The sequence below is a fragment of the Lissotriton helveticus genome, chromosome 6 (assembly GCF_964261635.1).
Source record: "Lissotriton helveticus chromosome 6, aLisHel1.1, whole genome shotgun sequence".
NCBI lineage: Eukaryota > Metazoa > Chordata > Amphibia > Caudata > Salamandridae > Lissotriton > Lissotriton helveticus.
The window spans coordinates 1,135,731,741-1,135,753,871 of NC_136067.1; positions in this window are offsets into that span (position 1 = coordinate 1,135,731,741).

Genomic DNA, 22,131 nt, shown 5'->3' on the forward strand with positions numbered 1-22,131 from the left:
AAGTCAGTGGACAGGTGGCCTGTCACACACATAGGGGCAAGACGTTACTGTCAGCAGCCATGCACAATCAGGAACATATGTCTAGCCCACACTACACAGCTAAGATATAAATAGGCCTGATCATTTGGCCCCCTCATGCACACCAACATGTCCCACACTGCACTTACCACCCGTCCCGGTGCGCCGTAGAGGCGTCCATAGTTGCGGAGTACACCGTCCACGAGGACATCAAGCTCCGCGGCGGTGAAGGGTCGAGACCGGATCTCTTTGCCTCTCGACATGGCAAGATCACGGAGTATGGCACTAGAGCAGCAGTCGGTGGTCAGCTCAGCAGCAGCAGCAGCAGGTCGAGGTGATGGTCACAGGCAGCAGTCGGTGGTCAGCTCAGCAGCAGCAGCAGCAGGTCGAGGTGATGGTCACAGGCAGCAGTCGGTGGTCAGCTCAGCAGCAGCAGCAGGTCGAGGTGATGGTCACAGGCAGCACTGGTCCCCAGGGTAGGAAGTTTCATGTTGGCCAAGACACATATATAGGGCCCTCAGCACGTGTCAGTGGCATACGTCGCCAGCAATTGGTCAGCCCTGGAAGCGTGATCGTGAAATGGGCCAATGACTGGCCCTGTTGTTGCGGTGCACAGCTTCCGCTACTTGCGATTGGCCGTATGCGGCCAGCGTCCCTCTTCCCATTGGCTGCATGTGCAGGGACCGTGACGGGCACACATCGGCAACCGCACGTGCAAGCTTCAGGCACGGATGCTTCAGTTGCAACAATGTACTATCACTGGCGCCTCCATGGCGGTGCACGTACACAGCGGGGGAGGTGCAGGCCTATACACCCTGCAGATGTACTCAATGGACATGCCAGTTCATGACCCCCCTTACAGTCACCTTGCATCATCCACCGTACACCGGCCGGAGCGGCCGGCCCATGAACATCCGCCGTGCCCGGCCATGAACACAACCGCCATGGCCGGGCACGGCGGTTGTTCATGGCCGGGCACGGCCATGGCGGTTGTGTTCATGGCCGGGCACGGCGGTTGTTCATGGCCGGGCACGGCCATGGCGGTTGTGTTCATGGCCGGGCACGGCGGTTGTTCATGGCCGGGCACGGCCATGGCGGTTGTGTTCATGGCCGGGCACGGCGGTTGTTCATGGCCGGGCACGGCCATGGCGGTTGTGTTCATGGCCGGGCACGGCGGTTGTTCATTGCCGGGCACGGCCATGGCGGTTGTGTTCATGGCCGGGCACGGCGGTTGTTCATGGGCCGGCCGCTCCGGCCGGTGTACGGTGGATGATGCAAGGTGACTGTAAGGGGGGTCATGAACTGGCATGTCCATTGAGTACATCTGCAGGGTGTATAGGCCTGCACCTCCCCCGCTGTGTACGTGCCCCGCCATGGAGGCGCCAGTGATAGTACATTGTTGCAACTGAAGCATCCGTGCCTGAAGCTTGCACGTGCGGTTGCCGATGTGTGCCCGTCACGGTCCCTGCACATGCAGCCAATGGGAAGAGGGACGCAGGCCGCATTCTGCCTTTGGGAAGTAGCGGAAGTTGAGCACCGCCATGGCGGCGCCAAATATGTGATCTTGTCAGACGCTGCACCGTGATGTGTTGTGTGCAGTTGCGTCATGAGGGATGTGAGCGTGATTGTGAAAGGTCATATGTCATACAATATAGCATGTGTGTCCATACAATGGACATCGGTCGGCACACAATGGCCAACAGATGTGCATTCGTACGTGTTGACGTCGGGTTTGACCCTACAGACGTTGTTACATCTTCACAACTACACAGTACATCACGGCTGTGTGGCCAATTCATGCATCTGTTGTCGGTTTATTGTTGTGTCGAGGTGACTACAGTGGTGGTGGTACACATGCATTCTGTGTATGTGATTTATACGTTCTGTCACCATGCATGTCATTACCGTATGCACATCATCATTGGTGGTGGCATTTGTGCTTGATGACATGGCGTGTGTAAACTTATCGTTTGTGTGCATGCAGTTGCATGAGTGTCTGTGATGTGTCTACGATACATTAGGGTGACGACTGGAGTTATGTCAGTAAGGTACACATGTGATGGAGTTGTACACGTATGCGTCGTTTGTACGTTGACCTAAGTTACATCTCTCTCCCACACAGGAGGGCTCCAAATGTGCATCGCCCATACACTCAGCTGGAGGATATGGTAGACGAGGAGGTGATTCGGAAATTCAGGCTGGATCGACGTCGGTTGCTGGAGCTTGTGGCTCAATTGGCTCCTCATCTGCAGCCACGTAGAACGTATCCTGGCTCGTTTACACCCACTGCAAAGGTCATGGCGGTACTACATTTCTTCGCTACTGGCACATTTCAGTATACAGTTGGAGGTGCCGGGGGTATGTCACAGGCAATGTTCAGCACGGTTCTTCGGGATGTGTTAACAGCTATGATGCTGTACAAGGATGAGTACATACATTTCCCACGTCCGGAAGAGTTGCCAGCTGTCAAAGCTGGTTTCTATGCACTGGGCCACATACCTCACGTTGTGGGCTCAATTGATGGCACGCACATCGCGCTCATTCCACCACGGGCACGCGAACAAGTGTTCAGGAATCGCAAACACTTTCATTCGCTGAACGTGCAGGTGGTGTGCCTGGCGAGCAACATCATCTCCCATGTGTGTGCAAGATTTCCTGGATCCGCACATGACGCCCACATCATGCGAACCAGCAATGTCCCACGACTCATGGCAAATCTGCCACCCGGTCAAGCGTGGCTTGTTGGTGAGTGTGCAGTGGGGACTCTTGTGATCTCTGTGTTGCATGGGGTACCCACCATATCTTGTTCTGATGTTTGTCTCTGTCATCCCCCTACATAGGCGACTCGGCTTACCCAAACCGGCCCTGGCTCCTCAGTCCCCTACGTAATCCGAGGACGGCGGGTGAAATGCGGTACAATGAGGCACATGGAAGGACACGGAGAGTCATCGAACGTACCTTTGGACTGCTGAAGTCTAGGTTTCGGTGCCTCGATAAGACCGGAGGGGCACTGCCTTACTCACCAGGAAAAGTATGCAAGATCGTGATTGCCTGCTGCATGCTCCACAACCTGGCAGTACGCAATGACATTGAACTGCTGTTGGACCCTGAAGACGAAGGAGTTCCTCGACCTCCCATCCCACCCATGTCGACTGATGAGGATAGTGGTGAGGAGGAAGGTGTGGACCAGAGGCGCCAGCTCATTGATCGCTACTTCCCTTGAATGTGAGTATCTACCTCTAGTGGCGGTTGACAATGCCTCATGTATGTTTTCTGGTGTTGTGTGGATATGGGGTTATTCAGCTGGGTGTGGTTTGTGATGGTTGCACATGTGTGTCTTCATGTCTTTGGACATAGGAGTGTCCATGATGTGTGTGCTCCCATCCCATGCTTGTGTGATGGTTGTCGTTTGTGTAATGTTGCTGTGCATTGTGTTGTGATGTGTGTGAATCTCTTTACTGACGTGTGTTTGCTGTCTCTGGTTTTCTCTAGGTCACTCCCGCAGCGCCATGATCATGTGCGACTATGATCCCTGTACCTGTTTACGTCTGTATCTGATGGCAATCATGTGAATAAACATGGAGGCAAAACATCATTGTGTGAGTAAATGCAATTTATTGACAGGTTGTGCTTTTGTGCTGGTGAATATTTACAAGTAAGTGGGAGGGAGGGAGTTGGAGTTGTAGGTAATGGCAGATGAAATGTCCGTGCTGACACCACATTGGGGGGTGTCAGGCTAGTCCAGCAGACCAGTGGCAATGATTGTCTATGTGGGACAGGATGGTTTGCAGGGTGAATGTCTGGCACAGGCAGTGGCATTGTCAAGGTCGTCCCCTCTTGGAGCGTGTGCCTGGCGCTCCAACACTGCTCTCAGCAACTTCCTGCCTCGGCCGCCCCCTCCGTCTCGGAGGTGGTACAGAGGCAGCTGGGAGGGCAGGTTGGTGATGGGCCACATCCGTCGCCAGGGGCTCAGGTGGTGGTGGCGGCGGTGGAGGCGGAGGCGGAGGTGACGGGGGAGGCGGAGGTGACGGTGGCGGTGGCGCTGACACACATGGTGGAGGGGGGGGGGGTTGTTCCGGGCAACCCATTCCCTCCACATCGTTGCCTGCTGGCCCATGATCACCAACATCTGGCCAAGGATGCCAGAGATCTCGCGCAGGCTGTTGGTGTTGTCCACTGAGTCCTCGTGAACACGATCAGCGTTTGCCTGGGACCGGTCGTATGAGGCCTGGCACCTGGCAAGAGCTTGTAGGGACTGTGCCACTGGCTCGGGTAGCTGTCCCTCCTCTGACCGGCGGTGTGTGGGTCGCCTGATTGGCAGTTGTCCCGTTGCCTGTGTTTGTGGCCCACTCACCCTGCTTGTGTGTGGGGCCGTTGGACCAGCGTTGCGCGCTGGGTCATGCTGGGTGGCACCGGCAGGAGTCGTGGTGCTGGTGGTAGTGGTGGTAGTGGTGGTACTGGTGGTACTGGTGGTACTGGTGGTGGTGGGGACTGTGCAGATCACAGAGACGGGTGCCGCGGGAGTCACACATGCGACGTTGGTCGGTCCCGGGAGTCCCTGTGAGCCAGATGGCCCTGGCTGCGTGCTTGGTCCCGCTCCATCCTCCGCCCCGGAGCTGCCTGTGTCGTCGTCGGCAGAGAGTCCTGTAGGTGTGGGAGGCGAGGCTGGCGGCCGGGTACTGCTTTCCCCAGTCAGTTGACGATCACCTGAGGGACAAGATCGAGCAGGTCAGTAATGTGGACAGTACATGGTTACATTGATTTGTAGACATTTCTGTTTCCTGTCGCACACACCCCACCCTCCACCACCACCGCCACCCTCCCCGTGCACATGGGGGCCTGTTGGGAGTTGTAGTTTGGGCCTCTCACACACCCCACCCTCCACCACCGCCACCCTCCCCGTGCACATGGGGGCCTGTTGGGAGTTGTAGTTTGGGCCTCTCACACACCCCACCCTCCACCACCGCCACCCTCCCCGTGCACATGGGGGCCTGTTGGGAGTTGTAGTTTGGGCCTCTCACACACCCCACCCTCCACCACCGCCACCCTCCCCGTGCACATGGGGGCCTGTTGGGAGTTGTAGTTTGGGCCTCTCACACACCCCACCCTCCACCACCGCCACCACCACCGCCACCCTCCCCGTGCACATGGGGGCCTGTTGGGAGTTGTAGTTTGGGCCTCTCACACACCCCACCCTCCACCACCGCCACCCTCCCCGTGCACATGGGGGCCTGTTGGGAGTTGTAGTTTGGGCCTCTCACACACCCCACCCTCCACCACCGCCACCCTCCCCGTGCACATGGGGGCCTGTTGGGAGTTGTAGTTTGGGCCTCTCACACACCCCACCCTCCACCACCGCCACCCTCCCCGTGCACATGGGGGCCTGTTGGGAGTTGTAGTTTGGGCCTCTCACACACCCCACCCTCCACCACCGCCACCCTCCCCGTGCACATGGGGGCCTGTTGGGAGTTGTAGTTTGGGCCTCTCACACACCCCACCCTCCACCACCGCCACCACCACCGCCACCCTCCCCGTGCACATGGGGGCCTGTTGGGAGTTGTAGTTTGGGCCTCTCACACACCCCACCCTCCACCACCGCCACCCTCCCCGTGCACATGGGGGCCTGTTGGGAGTTGTAGTTTGGGCCTCTCACACACCCCACCCTCCACCACCGCCACCCTCCCCGTGCACATGGGGGCCTGTTGGGAGTTGTAGTTTGGGCCTCTCACACACCCCACCCTCCACCACCGCCACCACCACCACCACCCTCCCCGTGAACATGGGGGCCTGTTGGGAGTTGTAGTTTGGGCCTCTCACACACCCCACCCTCCACCACCGCCACCACCACCACCACCCTCCCCGTGAACATGGGGGCCTGTTGGGAGCCATGGACATGTTAGTGTGTTGGTGTCCGACGTGCATGGGTTGGGGCGTGGGGGATGTTTCTTCTCAGTTGTGTGAGCCTGACCATGTCGTGCTGATCGTGGTGCTTGGTTTGTACTCACCAGTCTCTTCTCCTTCGTCAAGGCCGTCTAGGCTCTCTGGGTGTAGTATCACCAGCACCTTCTCCTCCCAATCGGTGTAGGGTATGGGCTCCGGGGGTGTGCCACCGCCAGTAAGATTGGCTCTGGCGTGGTTTTTCGCTCGGATGCCCTTGACCCTGGTCTTAAGGTCATGCCACCGCCTCTGAATGTCGTGCTTGGTCCTCGGCACAGTCCCCGACGCATTCACACGAGTGACGATCCTGTCCCACATGTGGTTCTTTTGCGCCACGGTCGTCTGCTGGACTTGGGCCCCGAAGATGTTGGGCTCCACACGGATAATTTCATCTACCATTACCCGCAACTCTGTCTCCGTGAATTTGGGGTTTTTTTTGGGTGCCATGGTGTGTGGTGCTCAGTGTGTGAGTTGAGTGAGTTGGGAGGTGCAGGTGTGTGGTGTGTGATGTGTAGGATTTGTGTGGTGGGTGTTTGTGTGGTAGGGTGGTGGGTGGGTGTCTTCTATGTGATTTTATGTGAGTTAGCAGTGTCTCGAATGGCCCTCTTGCTGGCAGCAATGCTGTGGTGCAAGGGATTGTGGTTGTGTGGGGGTGTCTTTTTATAGTCGTGTCTCGATGGTTGTTGGCAGTCAGGTGGTAGGTGGGCGTGTTGACTTGTGTGCATTATTGGATAATTGGGACGTGTCATGGTGGCTTGTGCTGGGGGGGGGGCCTTGTCAATGTTCGTATGTTTGCTTAGGACTTGCGGTGCACTTTCATACATTTGTTAGGCGCTAGGGATGTTGTGCGTGTTGGCCTTCCGCCCTGATGCTGTGGTTCTCGTTGCATTGTTTCCGCCGCGGACGTGGATGGCTGTGAGTTCCGTTGTATGGGCGGATTTATCCTAATTGCGGCCACGGAGTATTCTCAGGGATGGCGGTACATGTTTTATTTTCCGCGGTCATTTCCGTCCGCGGCAGTGGTTGTTCATTGGACTCCGTCCGCCGCGGACGGACTTGGTTGTGTTCCGTCCACCGCGGACGGTGTTGGTTGTGTTCCGTCCGCCGCGGTCGGAGTTTCGTGACATGAATATCCTAATCCCAACCGCAGTTTCTCCGCGGCGCAGCCGGGAGTAAAATTTCCCCCACCATGGCGGACAGTACCCATTTCCGTCCGCCATCCTAATCGGCCCCACAGTGTGGTAGTGACATTGGTTTCGATGAAAAGATTCATATTATTTGATATTTATACTTTCCAGGCATCAGATATTCTCCCCACAAATACTTTGTGGGTATGCAGGTTAAATTAGCTCCTTCATGCAAGCCAGCACTAAGTGAACAATACTCTCTCTTGTAACTAATACAGTTTTAGATACTCACCAGCACTTTGTTTTTCTTCCAGCTATAATGTATTTCAATAGACCAATGTAACTCAGTTGAAATCTATATTTTATGCCTCATGCGTTCGCATATAAATGTACAACTTAATATCCACTGTCAATTGTTACCCTAATGGTAATGTTCCCTGTGGCATTTTTTTCAAAGTGCTTTTAATCAAGTGTGATTGATTTCATAGTATATTGTTAATGCAAAACATCCTTCCAGAGAGATCATGGAAACTATCACTGTCAGCGAATATTGCTGGGTTAAAGTTCCAAGACTGGTCCAGGGTGGCTTGTGTTCCAGTTCAGCTAGACCAGAATGGTGTGCAATATAACAATGGATTGGGATGCATCCAGTGTAATTACCTGTGGCTGAGAGTATGTTGCCCTAAGTGGGACGGGTATGCCCAGACGTGTGTTCCGGGCACACTATGTCACTGGAACCAAGCTATACTCGGCTGAAGAGACCATATCAAGGGTGGAACAAGTCCTGGGACACTTGTATTCTAGTTCAGGGACGACTTGGCTTGGCAGTTTGGGCTGGACTGGTCCCACTGGAGCCGGGTGAAGGCTGATTTGCATATAGCTCACTCCAAAATGAGGTGGCATGGTGTGCAAAATAACAATGAATTGGAATGTGGCCCCAAGTAATTATCAATGCCTGAGTTAATTCCAAGCATTCCATCCATTACTTTTTGTATACTTTAGCATTTCCCCCCCTAAGTAGAACGGGTATACCCAGATCTTGGGTCCCATGCACACTGTGTCACTGAAACCAAGCTATAGTTGACTGATGAGCCCATAACATGGGCAAAACCGGTCCCAGCATGCTTGTGCTCCAGTTCAGGGAGGACCTGGCTTGGCAATCCGGGGGCTGGACTGTTCCAATTGGATCAAGGTCAAGACTGCTTAGCATATAGCTGGGTCCACACTGAGGTGGCATTGTGTGCAAAATAACAATGGACTGGGATGTGGTCAGATTATTTATCAATGGCTGAGATTCATTCAAGCATTCAATTCATCACTTTTTGTATACTTTGGGGTGAAATTGACAGCGGGGAGGGTGGGTCAACCTCTGGAACTCACTGCTGGACTCTGCCACACTGATGCTGCTGCCTCTGATGGTCCCTGACTGCCTGGGCAGAAAATACTTGTTTGCCTCCCTAAGCTGTGCACTCGCTGGCAACAGAATGGTGCGATTGGAGGAGTGGTGGGACTGCTCTTTGTTCAAATTAGAAGTCTGTGGTTTAGTCAGTGGTCCTAAATGTGGTGCTATTGTTCAGCTGCAATACCATTTCAAGATGGCAGTCAAATTTAGCAATGGTCCCAACTGTAGGGAACATCTTTAAAATGCAGATTGTTTATATGTCTAACGGTCACACTTTTCTTTAAAAAGCTGTTAACAAAATTAGCTACAGGTATTCGGCAGGGGAACAAAGGGGTGTAAGGGTCAGGTTACTCAGCCAAGAACCAATTAGTAAATGACTGGCTACATGTACACAAACAGATGGACACCAGGGCTCAAGCTGGGGGTGGATGCCATTGCTGAGGGTCCCCCCACTATTTCTAGAAATGGGACTCTGTTCCCTTTAGCCCAGGATGAGAGGTGTTACCTTATGTTACCTTATGCTCCAGTAATGAAGCTGCGTGCTTTTGCAAACACTGCATGTGTTTAACCAGGCCTTGTGATGTTTATAAACCTCCACTTCACTGGCAGCATCCCCTTTTCTTTGTGAGAGTGGGCCAGAAGGGGATATGTTTTAATGGTTATATGAGCAGGAGAGAACTTCTCAGCATTAACCTTTCTATTGCTAACTGCAAATGTGAAGACGTTTTGTGACTTGAAGGTGGATAGAAACACCAATACGCATTAACAGTAAATGTAATATTTTATAACACATCGAGCATATTCAATTTACTCAATAAAACCCTACCAACGCGTTTGCGCTGCTGGAATGTCACTTTTTTTTTATATTCCTGTGGTGCAATGTGCCACTGGCAAATGTATAAGGTCACATAAAGCCACATTACATGGCTTTTCATGATCTTATAAATATGTGCCCCTTTCACGCAGAAAACTGCATGAAAGGGGCATTCCATAGGTGTTGCTGGGGGCATTCCCAGCAACATCGATGGGTTTTTGACACAGTCCCAGATTTACGAGAAATCGTAAATCTGAAGCAGCGGCAAAAATGTACGCCTCCCAAGGGGAGGAGTAAGGGAGGCACAAGAGGAGAAATATCTTTATTTTTCCTCTTTCTATGTGTGCTGCATTCTGCACCATACATAGAACGAGGAAAAAGCCTCTTGTGATTGTTTTTGTGCAGGAAGGTTACCCGTCCAACACAAAAATAATCATCCCTGCAACGCAGGCACACTTTCACCATGGTGCAAAGGTGCCTACGTTGGCGCACGGCAGCCCATTGTGCGCAGGGGAAAAGGACTGCCGTATCTGGTAGATATAGTGCATTCCTGCCCTTTTCTTTTGCCGTATTGCAGCGCAGCAGGAAGGCCTGCAGCGCTGCCCTATGGCAAAACCTCATAAATGAGACCCTAAATTACCAAGTGCCACATGCCTGTTGAAAAATCGTCATTTTTTACCATTTCCGAGCTCCGTTATTTTTTGATATGCAGAAAAAATACTTGCGATTTATTAAACATAAAAAATGTATTTGCATATTTCTCTGTCGTTAAGTCAATTTGTTGATTTTGTAACATGGTCCCTTGACCTTTTAAGTCGGGATTATTATAAGGTATGATGTCATTGTGAATTGCACAGGATAATGAATCCCATCACTATTTTCATTATAGTGTGCTCACAATGTGCAAGTCACAGAAATTCAACCATACATATTGCCTATACCTCAACCCACCCTCCCCTTACTTCATCAATCCCCTGAGATGAGAATCATACTTCAAGTGTGTTGTTCGAACAAAACAAGGGACTTATTATGGTTTTGGCAGTGTGGGGCTGCCACACTGCCGCCCAGCTCCCTCTCCCAAACCGCCAAAGCCAAAACAGACCGCCCATCAGATTACAACTTTTTAAATCGCTGGCAGGCAGTTCTTTGGTGTTCCCACGGCAGTGCCTTTAAAATGGGCACCGCAATGGGAAAGTCAAAGCATGTTCCTGCACGGACCAAAATGCACAGTGTTGTGCATTTTGTTCTGTGCAGGAACTTGGGATGCATGCAGACAGGGATGCACACCATGTATCTCCACCCCCTCCTCGGCACGCACCCTATGGTGTAGAGGCACAAGGGGGCCCTGTAGGACCCCCTTTGATTCCTCATGCCACACTTTTCATGGCAGTCGGACCACCATAAAAAGTGTGACAGTGAAGAAACTCGTAATATGCTTGACAGAGCCGCTGTGGCCCCGCCAAGCATGTTGCGGCCTCAAGATTGCCGTGCCACCTTTGCAGTGGTCCCAGGGCGCCTAACCGCCCTGGTCATAATAGGGTGGTCGGAAGCCCACCATCACTGCACCCCCGCGAGTCTGGCGGTCTGTGGACCGTCAGATTCGTAATAAGCCCCATAGCTATTTAATCAAGCAAATTCATCAAGGAATGGAATGGCAGTTACATAGAAGTTAGATATGAGAAGCAAAGAAACAATGGAGGCAACACACAGATCGTACAGCGTCGCTGAAAATGTAGGTCAACCAAAAGTCCTTTAGCCATGATTCCTCAGTCCTCTAATAAACAATTGACAAATTCATAGCAGCCAGCAAATTGTTTATATTTACATCTCTTGCAGTGGCAGCCAGCTAATGCCCACAATTCACGTTCTCCACCTAGGGTTTTGGGAAAAATAATGTCATCAAAATCCATGTATACCAGCTTCATCTCTGACTATGTGAGGGATAGAAAATACACACAAGTTGATACAAAATACACTTAGATGGCCACCACATAATGCACTGTTCGTGTCGGGTGTGCCTGTGGCCTGCCCAGATTCCGGGCCTTGCCGCCATCCAACTCGAGGTAACCCAGGTTAGGGCTGAAAGGTCCACAACCTTCCTCCAGCTAGCTCTATACCCACAAAGATCATTACCCCATCAAGGGGCCGAAACCAGTACATTTGTCCAGTTTCTCAGGTAATCCTATTATCTTTTGCTTAAAATTCTGCCATTTTATTCAGGTGGGGATTGGCTAGTGTTTTTTCCAATATAGCCCCGGCGGCCGGTGTCTTGTAAGGAGTTCATTCACTGCTGTGGGGTTTATGAACAAAGAGCCAGCATTCTCGGCCCATGAAGGCCCCGTGGCATCTGTGCCTTCAGATGACATCCCTCCCTTGGGAGAACATGGCCGCCGGTGACCCCTATCCCCTCCTTCCCATGGATCGATTAATGGCAACCTTCTACTATGTGCAGGATATGCCAGTCCTGGACTATTTCCCTGTGTATAGCACAGGATCATAAAAGTGCATTTTGAACTTAGATGCTCATTTAATGAGCATCAGGCCAGTCAAAATAATACTGCGTTCTCCTAAATAAAAAAATGAGTTAAATGCACAGAAATCTTTCATTGAAGATCTTAATCATCTAAATATTTCAGTTTGATCTTCAAGAAAACGAACAACAATGTGTGTTTGTCAAACGCACGCTCACCCAAGGGTATCTTGGCACTGAATAACAGATTTGTATTGTTACCCAACTCAATGGTACTCATTTTATCAACCTCAGCAGGATGAAAAGCTGAGGGGACCCGCCAGGATTTGAACCTGTGACCATGAGGTCAAAGGCAGGCACCTACAGGGGACCTATTAGTCCACTAAGCCACCAAAGCCAACAATGATCCTTTAAAATCCTTCTGCCACACTAACCCTTTCTTACTACTGCATGTGCAGCACTTTAATGCTTCATTCTTCATGAGGCAGAACATTTGGTGGAGGCGCTCATATCATCATCAGTAGGTATCCAATTTATGATTACGCCGTGCAGTCAATCACACCGCAGCAGAGTGTTTCTTCATGGTGATGTCAGAATTGTTCTGCAAATGTTGCTCCACTGCTGTCCCTGGTTTATGGGTCAAAAAAGAAATAACGCAAAGTCCATGGCTGTGTGTTTTCATCTTGAAAAGATACCTATCATCGACAGATCCACTGATGTAACCTTTAAACTGAGCTCAACTTTACTCCACCTGGCTGAGTTTGCGTGATTTCTTGTGAGCAGAGATTAGTGAGGCGTTTCCACGAAATACAATTGTTACTGGAGAACTAATGAAGTGAACCAAAGGCGGATTGATACAGGTGGCAACATTATGGATCTGCTGTGAAGAGGGCCTGAAATTAATTCGAAAGAAACTAACTAGATCCTGCCTAATATAGGCCCACTTAACAGGGGAATAAAGCAGCATGCATGTGGCCTCACTCACATGGGGCTGTTTTGCAATAAGTGCCCTGGGGGCGCAATGGGCGTTTGTGCCCACTTTGCGCAGACCTGGGGCAATTTGGTATTATAGAAGGTGGTGCAGATGCGTGTGTGTCCCCTTCTATAATACCGATAGAGCTGGCGCACTTAAAGCGCCAGCGCTACCTTGAGAGGGTGTTCCCTCATTTGCATAAGGGCGTGCCCTATTCAAATGAGGGAATTCCTTTGACATTGCACCGGCGCCATATTACAGATGTGGGCGTGGAGTCAAAGGAGCCCTCAGGAGGTGACCAACAGTGTGCCATTTAAAAGGTGGCGCACTGTCACTGCGCTTCGCAGGGGGTAAAGGGGATTCCATGGACCCTTCAGACATCCCCTTGCAGGCAGGTGCAGTCACTGACTGCACCTGCCTGCACGGGGATCTCTATTCCCTCTAAAAGTGCAGGCGGGTGCCGCCTGCACGTGAGTGAAAACCTGGCGCACCTGCTCTGTGTTTTCACATGTATGCGCTGCCCCAGGGCAGCACGAGCTCGCGGCTGCCCTGGGGGCAGAGCATACATCTTAATAGGGCGCATTGTGATTGCTTGCGCCTGCTGCCACACCTTTTAAAAGGTGTGACGGGCGCAAACAATAACAATGCATATTACGGCCCCAGGTGTCTGTCTTTGTTCAGAGGTTTATGGGACCAGCACAGTGAGGTCTAAAGCTTGAACCAACCTTTCCACACTGTCACATGTGGACAGTAGGGCACACCAAATTCCGCATGCATAAAGGCAGCTGAATACAGCGCGAGATTTTGATTAAGTAGGGGTGGCTCACTTCCATTAAAAAAAATAATAAGAGGATGTAAAGCTTCAAGCAATTCCTCCATTTCTGCTGATTTTGCATCCACGTGCCTTGCATTGAAACAAGATGGACCGCAGGTAGAATGCCCTGCAGCACGGTAATGCCCGGTTACTCACCGGTAATATCCATTACTCCGAGTCCTGGTCTCCCCGTCCCATTCCTGAGCCCTTCCCTCCCTCCCTGGTTTGGGTTCTTGTTTGGGTGATTGTCTGTATTTTTCATTCTGGGTATCTTTGGTATTTTCAGGATGTTGTTTGCTGCACTTCCCCCTTTGTAGTCACGTGATGGTGACATCATCATAGGGGGAAGTGCAAACAGCTCAGCTAGGTAGGGGTTTCTGTGGAGCAGACTAGCTGCTCACGTTTCAGGAATGGGACGGGGAGACAGGACGAGGAGGTAATGCATTGTTCTGCGCAGTGAGGAATGCACAGAGGGACTTGTGCCATCCAGCACTGTAAGAGGACCAGGCGTTATAATTACATGCATGCCAAAATTGCACTAAGTTAATTACACTGCCCGGATTTTAGTATGAAAGAAAGTTTCCCACCAGGGGAGACTGTGTGTGGCACCTGCTTGCTATGGTGCTAGAGGGATTCTGCAGGCAAGAACCACATAAGGCTTCTGTGCTGGGAAAGATACTTTGAAAAACACTGTCAGTGGTCTGGCAAATGTATTTACCTTACGGCAATTGGCAGTTACCCTTTCACTCTCAGTGAGCTTTTTCCCAAAAAACAGCATTAGGTTGTTTAAAACAACTTATCTTTTTGGCCTGTGCACCAATGCAAACTGTCTGTTTTTTTGGCACATTCGGGGCGATGTATTCATGAGAACAATTCAACTACGTTTTAATGCAACCCAAATATTATGATAAATTGTGTAGCTGATTTAATTTTTTAACACACTTGCTCAATATTTTGTTGCATTTCTCAAATGGACAAACAAAAATCCTGGAACACTAGCCAAGGAAATGTTGTCCTGAACGTATGACGTCTGGCAGTACTAAATATGTGTGCGATTTCCTGTGCATTTCCTGCGGACTACTTCTGCACAATTAATTGTAACGTTAGGAATTACTGTTTATGGTGGACTGTTCATTTGACGAGATACATCAATCTCAGGTGTGTCTGGAAGGTATAAAATCTATATATATCTGATTCTGTGCTACCTAAGATGTAGACAGATCTCCCCACTCTGCAGTGGTAGTTGATAAAATGAGCTGAGATGACATGTTAGGCTTGCCACATGTTTTGTGTAACATGTGTTCCATTCTGTCTGCTTTGTGCAGAAACATGTCCCTGCTAAGGTTTAACCCAAATATGTGTTACCTTTGGTCTCCCGAGAATGGGGGTACAAGACATGATTTGGTTTTTATTGGGTTGGAATTCCCTCAAGAGATAACTTGGGTGCCGTCTATTTGGGAAATTTGGAAAGCAATTGAGAGTGAAATGTCAATTTACTGTACCTGTCTTTACTTTCCATGTGTCTCCTCTGGGCTTTATGGAAACATGTCATAACCATGCGTTTTTAACATGCGCTCACCCTAAGGTTTCTTTCGCTGGATGCTAAACTTACCCCCTTTTATTGTTCATCCAGGAAATTTTGCTGAATATGCCATTTGTCAGAATATTAGAATTTGTTTTAGAATCCTCAATTCCCTGTGAACTGTAAATTAATGAGAAGAAAAATGAATTGTCCACAACAACTAATTCATCAATGAAGAAAATCAGTAATGATTCGAAGATCAATGCAAAAGCTTATTTGTTACCCATCCAGCTACATCCAATGTTCTAACACCTGGTGGGGGTTTAACGTGGTGCCCGGCTTACAGCACTAAGGTCAGCAGTTGTGTTCATGGAAAATTACCTTAAGTCTCCCATGGGCAGGAACATATCCATACTAAAACTTGTCCCCCAACTTCTTTCCTCTAGGTTTCCTGAACATGTGGGTATCAAACTTTTGCAGGTTTTCAGAAGGTTCAAAGTTCCCACGGATGATAAGTGTGGTGCAGTGAATTTTGGAAATTTGGAAAGTAACTGAATGCAAAATGCCGATTTAGAAGACCTGCCATTTGATTGTGTATATTACCACTAAGCTCTAAAGAAATTCACAATTATACAGTTTCAGCATCTAACCATCATAGTATCATATCTCTGGGTGGCAGACCTGCCTCGACCTGAGTGGCTGGCGAGGACACTGCTCGAAACATAACATTTGCCAGATTTTCAGCATTTTTTCCCTAAACATATTAATTCCATTCATTCTTTCTTTAAGCAGGAAGATATCTCTGCTGAAGTCTGACCTGCATTTGTTTTCCCCTTGGGTCTCATAAATGTGGGGGTCTGAAACATTCATGGAAATGAATGGATTTGACAGGTATCCACAAATGAGGCTCCTCCCACGGAATGTCCGGGAATATGTCTGGAACACAGTCATGGACTTGGGCAAGGACTGGCGACAGGGTAGAAAACGTAAGGAGAAAAAGGAGTACAACACTGCCCAGAATCACACTAGACGTCAGAGGAGAAAAGCGATCCAAAGCAAAGCCTGCAAAAGTGAACAAGATGGCTAAGACTCAGAAAGGATGGACAATCAAGAGGCAATTTAACATTCAGAATAACTACACTCAGGACAAACGTGAAAGACATATAAATATATGTACACATAACATTAACAATAAAGGGAATGTAGAGCACTCGGGATCTCCACACAGTAAGACTGGAGCTCAGTAAGTTGCTCACCCACAATTGCTGTTACAGATACTGCAATCGGATGTACATGCAAATGCAGGGTCTGTGGAGCTGTTACCTAGGGTGATATTATAAATGTAACTCAAAGACTATTGTCACACTAGACAAGAAACACCACCTAGATTATCAGCTGTGTCCATGGATCCTGGCGATCAAACAGGAACACGCAAGGCAGTAACAGGAAGGGGTTAGAACTAAACAGAAGCACAATAGACAAGGAGCTAGCAAGGAAGAGTGCTTAACAGGTAAGAAGGGAAACAAGGACAGACTTGGCAGAAAGCAAATAACAAGCATACAAGGAAACTAGAAGTAAGACAGTAGAACAGGAAAGCAGCAAACTAAGGACTGAAACATAGGTAATGGGAAAAAAGCAGGAACTGGGACAAGAGAAATACAGGAGAGCTGATTTTATAATGCATTAAATAGTACTTGATCAGGATTCAAGGAAACAAGGAATAGATAAGGATCAGGAGTGAAGGTAGCACTGAAGATAGTGCTAATTTAGGAGCTCAGGAACATGAATCAAGGTAGAACTACAGACAGTTACTTATTCAGAAAAAAGGATAGTTACAGCTGAGGAACAAGAATCAAGGAAATACTGAAGGCAGTGCTAGTTCAGGAACAAGGATAGCTGTAGCTTGGGAATCAAGAAAGAACTGCAAGCAGTGCTATTCAGGAACAAGGAATAGTTGCAACTCAAGATCAGGAACAAGTAATAACTATAGCTCAGGAATCAAGGTAGGTCAAAATCTCAGGAAACAAGGAAAGCAAAAGCTCAGGAAATAAGGATTGGTCTCAACGGAACACAGTTACAACGACCAACCCTGGACTGTAGGGAGCTGGGTTTAAAAAGAGTTCATAATATTTACATGCACCAGGAGTGAGCAGGCTTGCAGCAGGCAGCCACAGGTGAGCTGAATTCCTCCACTTATCCTTAACTTGCAGGGGTGGAGACGAAGCAGTGAGCGGGGAATTCTAGGAGTTTCCAGCATGAGCAGACTGGTTTCCACAAAACCCGGCATGGATTGGGAATGGATGTCAATTCCCAAATATTGTCTAAATGGCTGGAAGTTAGGATATGCATGCAGGGGAAGCTTATTAAAATACTGGAAAGTCCAACTATGCGGCCCCCTGGTGGTGGGCACAAGAGCGCAGGGAGCGAATCATGACAGCTCCAGGGAATATTTTGGATGTGGGAGCTTCCATATTGGATGGCTGCAGTATTTTGGCTGTTTGAAATACCAAGAATACTACCAATACTAGACATTTCTACAAATTAAGGACACAGAGAAATCCAGATTGATGTGGATTGTATGAATCTGAGCACTTTTGATTACCAAGAATGCCCCAAAATAGGTACGTATAGGCAATATAATGACACTTTCTCCACTTTTCTGTAACAGGAAACTTCTGTCAAATGGTAAAAGTGCCAACATTCAACATTCCCACACTTTGCCTGATCAACACTGTACCCAGCATTTGTGTGTAAGATACACATATCTGTGCCCAAGAAAGCAAACAGATTCTAGCTGAATTTTTTCTTGGGCTAAGAAAAATCCAAATAGCGTTGACACCTTGCTTGGGCAAAGAAAGACATTGATGACCCAGAAATGAGGTAAAAGCTGTATGGACTGTTAAAAAACATCCAGTCAGCGTCTGACTTATTGTTCAGACCAACTGTAGGAAGGCAGTTCATATAAAGTCACACTAAGTGCATATTAGGGAAACCTAAGGGGATAATACGTCTTCTGAAAGGCCAGTAGTAAACGTCTGGCACATGTCGACCAAAGTGAGCATGCATCACATGCTAGATGACCTGTAACACTGCGTCACTAACCATTCAGGGATAAAAACTAGTAGGCAAAGAGTGTATAGGTGGGTGTAACAAGGAGAGGGAGTAACAAGATTGGTGGACAGCAATATATGCATCATTGGCAGATGAGATTTGCTGTGACAAGGGGAGCTGGTCAGTGTAGACAGGGAAGTGGTTTCCTTGATGTACAGTGAGTTTTGGGAGAGGAAATTTAAATGATGGGGGAGAAGATTGAGACTAGAGAGGCTAGCATAAGAGAGGTGTGCTCTGACAAGAGAAGCTAGCAGTGGCAGGAGAACATTCGTAGGAACGGTGTACATTGACTGGAGAAATGGACATTTTCAGGAGACATGAAAGGGGTTGGTAGTAATGGAAATGTGAGCAGTGATGAGAATTGGGCATTGATTGTAGAGTTGGGTAGTGACAGAGAAGCTAGGCAGTGATGAAGGAGGTAAGCAGTGATGGGAAAGACAGATGGAGAGGAGGAAACTGATTGGAGAAGAGACAAAATGAGGGAGTTGAAGTGAATATGTATATTGATGGACATAGGGGCAGTGATGGAAGACAACTAGTCTATGATGACAAAAGAATGCATTGGCAGGAGATGGGTTGTAATTGCAGAGGTGGACAGTGATGGGAGATCTGGACAGCGAAGAGAGAGGTTGCAGTGACAAAAAAAATGGACACTGACAGACAAGGTGGGTACTTCTGTGAAAAGTTAAGAGAGAGGCAGTGAGAGAGATCTGGCAATGATGTGAGACTGTGGCCCAGTGTAAAGTGCTTGCGCTCTCTGTGTATGTGTGGTGAGGTGGGCCTGCCCTCCCACAGGAATGCATGGGGATATGTGTGTCCCTCGTAGTTCCTGATATGTGAGGAGTGCAGGGGCGACTTTGGTATGTGCGAACTTGTGAGAATAAATGCTGCGCAATGGTGTGAGCAGATTTATTGTGACTGGTGGAGAAGTGCCACTTTTAGAAGTTGGCATTTCTGTGTAATGTGTACTGTGTGATGTGAATTGCCTGTCTGGCTTGTGAGTGACAGGTGCTGGATGATGTGGGTGGCTCCAGGAGCCAGGATGGGTCAGCCCGGTGGTGAATAGGGAGATCTGCATGCAGAGGGGAGGGAGGAGTTGCACCTGGGACCTGAATAGGGCTGTGCCTTCCCTCCACAATGCTGGCTCCGCCTCCTGTGGTGCATCTGAACACCTAGCCTGCCCTGTGAAAGGGAGAGAGGAGCTGAGCAAAACAAATTGCTCAACAGCTCCCCTGAACCAGTTGTATCTGGTTCTCCCATTGCCTGCACCTTTAGAACAAAGGAAAATGTGGTATAAAATAAGGGGCTGTGACCCCATGAAAATGTTCTGCTCTTGGATCCTGACCTTGCGGGGCATGCTGCTGCTGGGCCAGGGGCTGCCAGAAGGGCTTGCCTCCCTGGGCCCTGCATTGCCCCTGGATACTTCAAGGACTCTTCTTTGGGACCCTTTGGCTTTGACCTCTAGCACACTGTGAGCGCTTTGCTTATTTTGTCCTGGAAGCACTTTCCCCTGGCGCTGTGCTCCCTGCAGCAAAGAAGGAGCATTACCATTATCCTGGAGGGAGTCCCCGGCGTTGGGATCTCCCGTTCATGCCTCGCAGGTGCCCACCCTGCGTCTTCAATGTCCTTCATTTTTATTGGCTAGCGGATGCCCACCCCGTGACTTTGCCCTTAATTAAGGAGGTGCCCACCCCGCTATATATTTTTAATTTGCTGATAAACGAAGAATGACCGTCGCAGCCCGACCCGCTTTTGAAAAGTTGCCCGGCCGCTGCAAATGCGTCCCGGAAGTCAGGCAACCTTGTTGGGACATGGGCGTGGCCTTGTGAGGCCTGAAGTAAGTCCCGAGGAAGCCATGGTTGGCGGAAGAACGGGGCCCCCGTGAGTGGAGAGAGCCCTGCCCGCACTGCTGCAGAGACTGAGCCTGCCTCGCGGGGCTCCCATGAGCGGTTGGGAGCCCCAGCGCTGGAGAAGAATTCCTGCGGAGCCCCAGATCCCAGGAGGGGGCCCTTGTAAAGGAAGGAGTGACAGAGCCGCCAGGCTCTATGGGGAAATCCCGGTCCCAGGAAGGGGACCGAGCGAAGAGGAGCACACACGGAGAGAGAGCTTCCCCCGACCAGAGCCGGTGAGTAGGGCTCCGTGGGGGCGACGGCTCTTGGATATTGTAGTGCCCATGGGGCACAGAGTGAGAGCGGCCCCATGTGTGCAGTGGGCCACTCCAATGTGGTGATATTTGTTTTAAAGGGGCCCCCGGAGGGGGTCCTGAGGCCCCGTGGCAGTCAGAACGGCCCGTCTAGCAGCGAGCCGCTCCAGCGTGGGGCATGTTTTGTTTCTGAGCCTGTGGCCTCCAACAATGGGCATAATTATCTCCTAGAGGACCCAGAGGGGCCCATGTTTTCCCCTGTGGTGTGGCACAGTGGTGCCCACGTTTTTGCAGTTATTAAGAGAGTCCCTGAGAGGGACAGAAGCGGCACAGTGGTGCCAGGCCTCATTGGAATGTTTCCAGCTGCCCAGCAAGTAGTGGGCAGCTGCACCATATCGGCGCACAGTTCTTTGGGGGCATGTTTTGAGTAAGGAGTGAGATGCACTCCTTTGCCCCATACTTTTCTTCACAGCTGCCCAGCAATTAGTGGGCAGCTGCTACGTTTAGGCTTGCGCAGTGGCGCACCCCTTCACTTTCGCTGCCTAAGCAGCAGCCCTGATTTTGTGGACAAAGGGCATTTGAGCCCCTTTATGGATGGCCCGTTCGCCAGGGGGATTGTTAGATTTAATGTGATGTGGTGCTAGGAAATGTAATGTGAGTAGTATGTTTTATGCACCCTGTTTTATACCTCTAACCATGCTTCATGATTATGAGGTTATTTTGCATATCATGGTTTATGCTAGTGAGATTATGTTTCACTGTGTGAATTATGCCCCTATTGTGAGTGATGCTTAGGAGGTTAGGGTCTAATGCGTTTATACTTGTGAGGTGATTGCATAATGTGTTTATGCTGGTGAGGTTGGCGCAGAATGTAATTTGCGCCTAATGTGATACTGTGCATAATGTAGTTTGTGTTACAGGCTGTTGCTAAGTACAGTGATTACCAGTGGTTACTGGTTGTACATTTATGATCTGTTTTACTTTTACTAAGTTCGCTTTGTGATGGTTCTGACAGTGGTCCATGTGGCCCTGTCATGTGTAGATAATCCCTTGTAAATATTGCCCAGTGCCAGTTGGCACAGTGTATATTGTGTGAATACTATTCTAATGTGTTATGAGAATACAAAGGCTATTTTTGATATAACTTGTGTGGAGTTCCTTTTGTAGTGTGCCTGGGTTGTTGTTGCTGTGTGCGTGCGCAAATGCTATACACATGGCCTCCGGGATAAGCCTGATTGCTCGTGCCAAGCTACCAAGGGGTGAGCAGGGGGTATTTTTGGCGTAGAACTCACTCGCCCTGACTAGATTGGTAATTTCTGCCTGGCTTTGGCGCAAGCCTTGGCCAACCAGAAATCTGGTTCTGATGCAAAAATATCTTGCAGAGGTCAACTTAGAGTTTTATAGGTTATGGACTACTACACCAAGCCGATATTTACTTCACAAAAAGAATATGACACACACTTCTAATACAGATAAAACTTGCCACAGAGCTGTGAGTGCCATATTTAAAGTAACATGAGACAGAAGTAAACTTTTTTATCAAATAAATAGGTTCTGTAAGCAAATTGTAACTAGCTTCTGCTATTTCTACCTCACACACAAGCACTGCAGAAGCACATTACCCATGATGGTTCCAGCTCTGGTTAGGAACAATCACCATAGCCATTCAAAATCACACATCAAAGGTGTTCCACATTGCAATGACACCATACTGTTTGCAAGTAAGCACTAAATAAATGATAATAACACAACCTAAGGACTCTTAGCAAACAGGCTGCAGACTAAAATTCTCAGAAACAT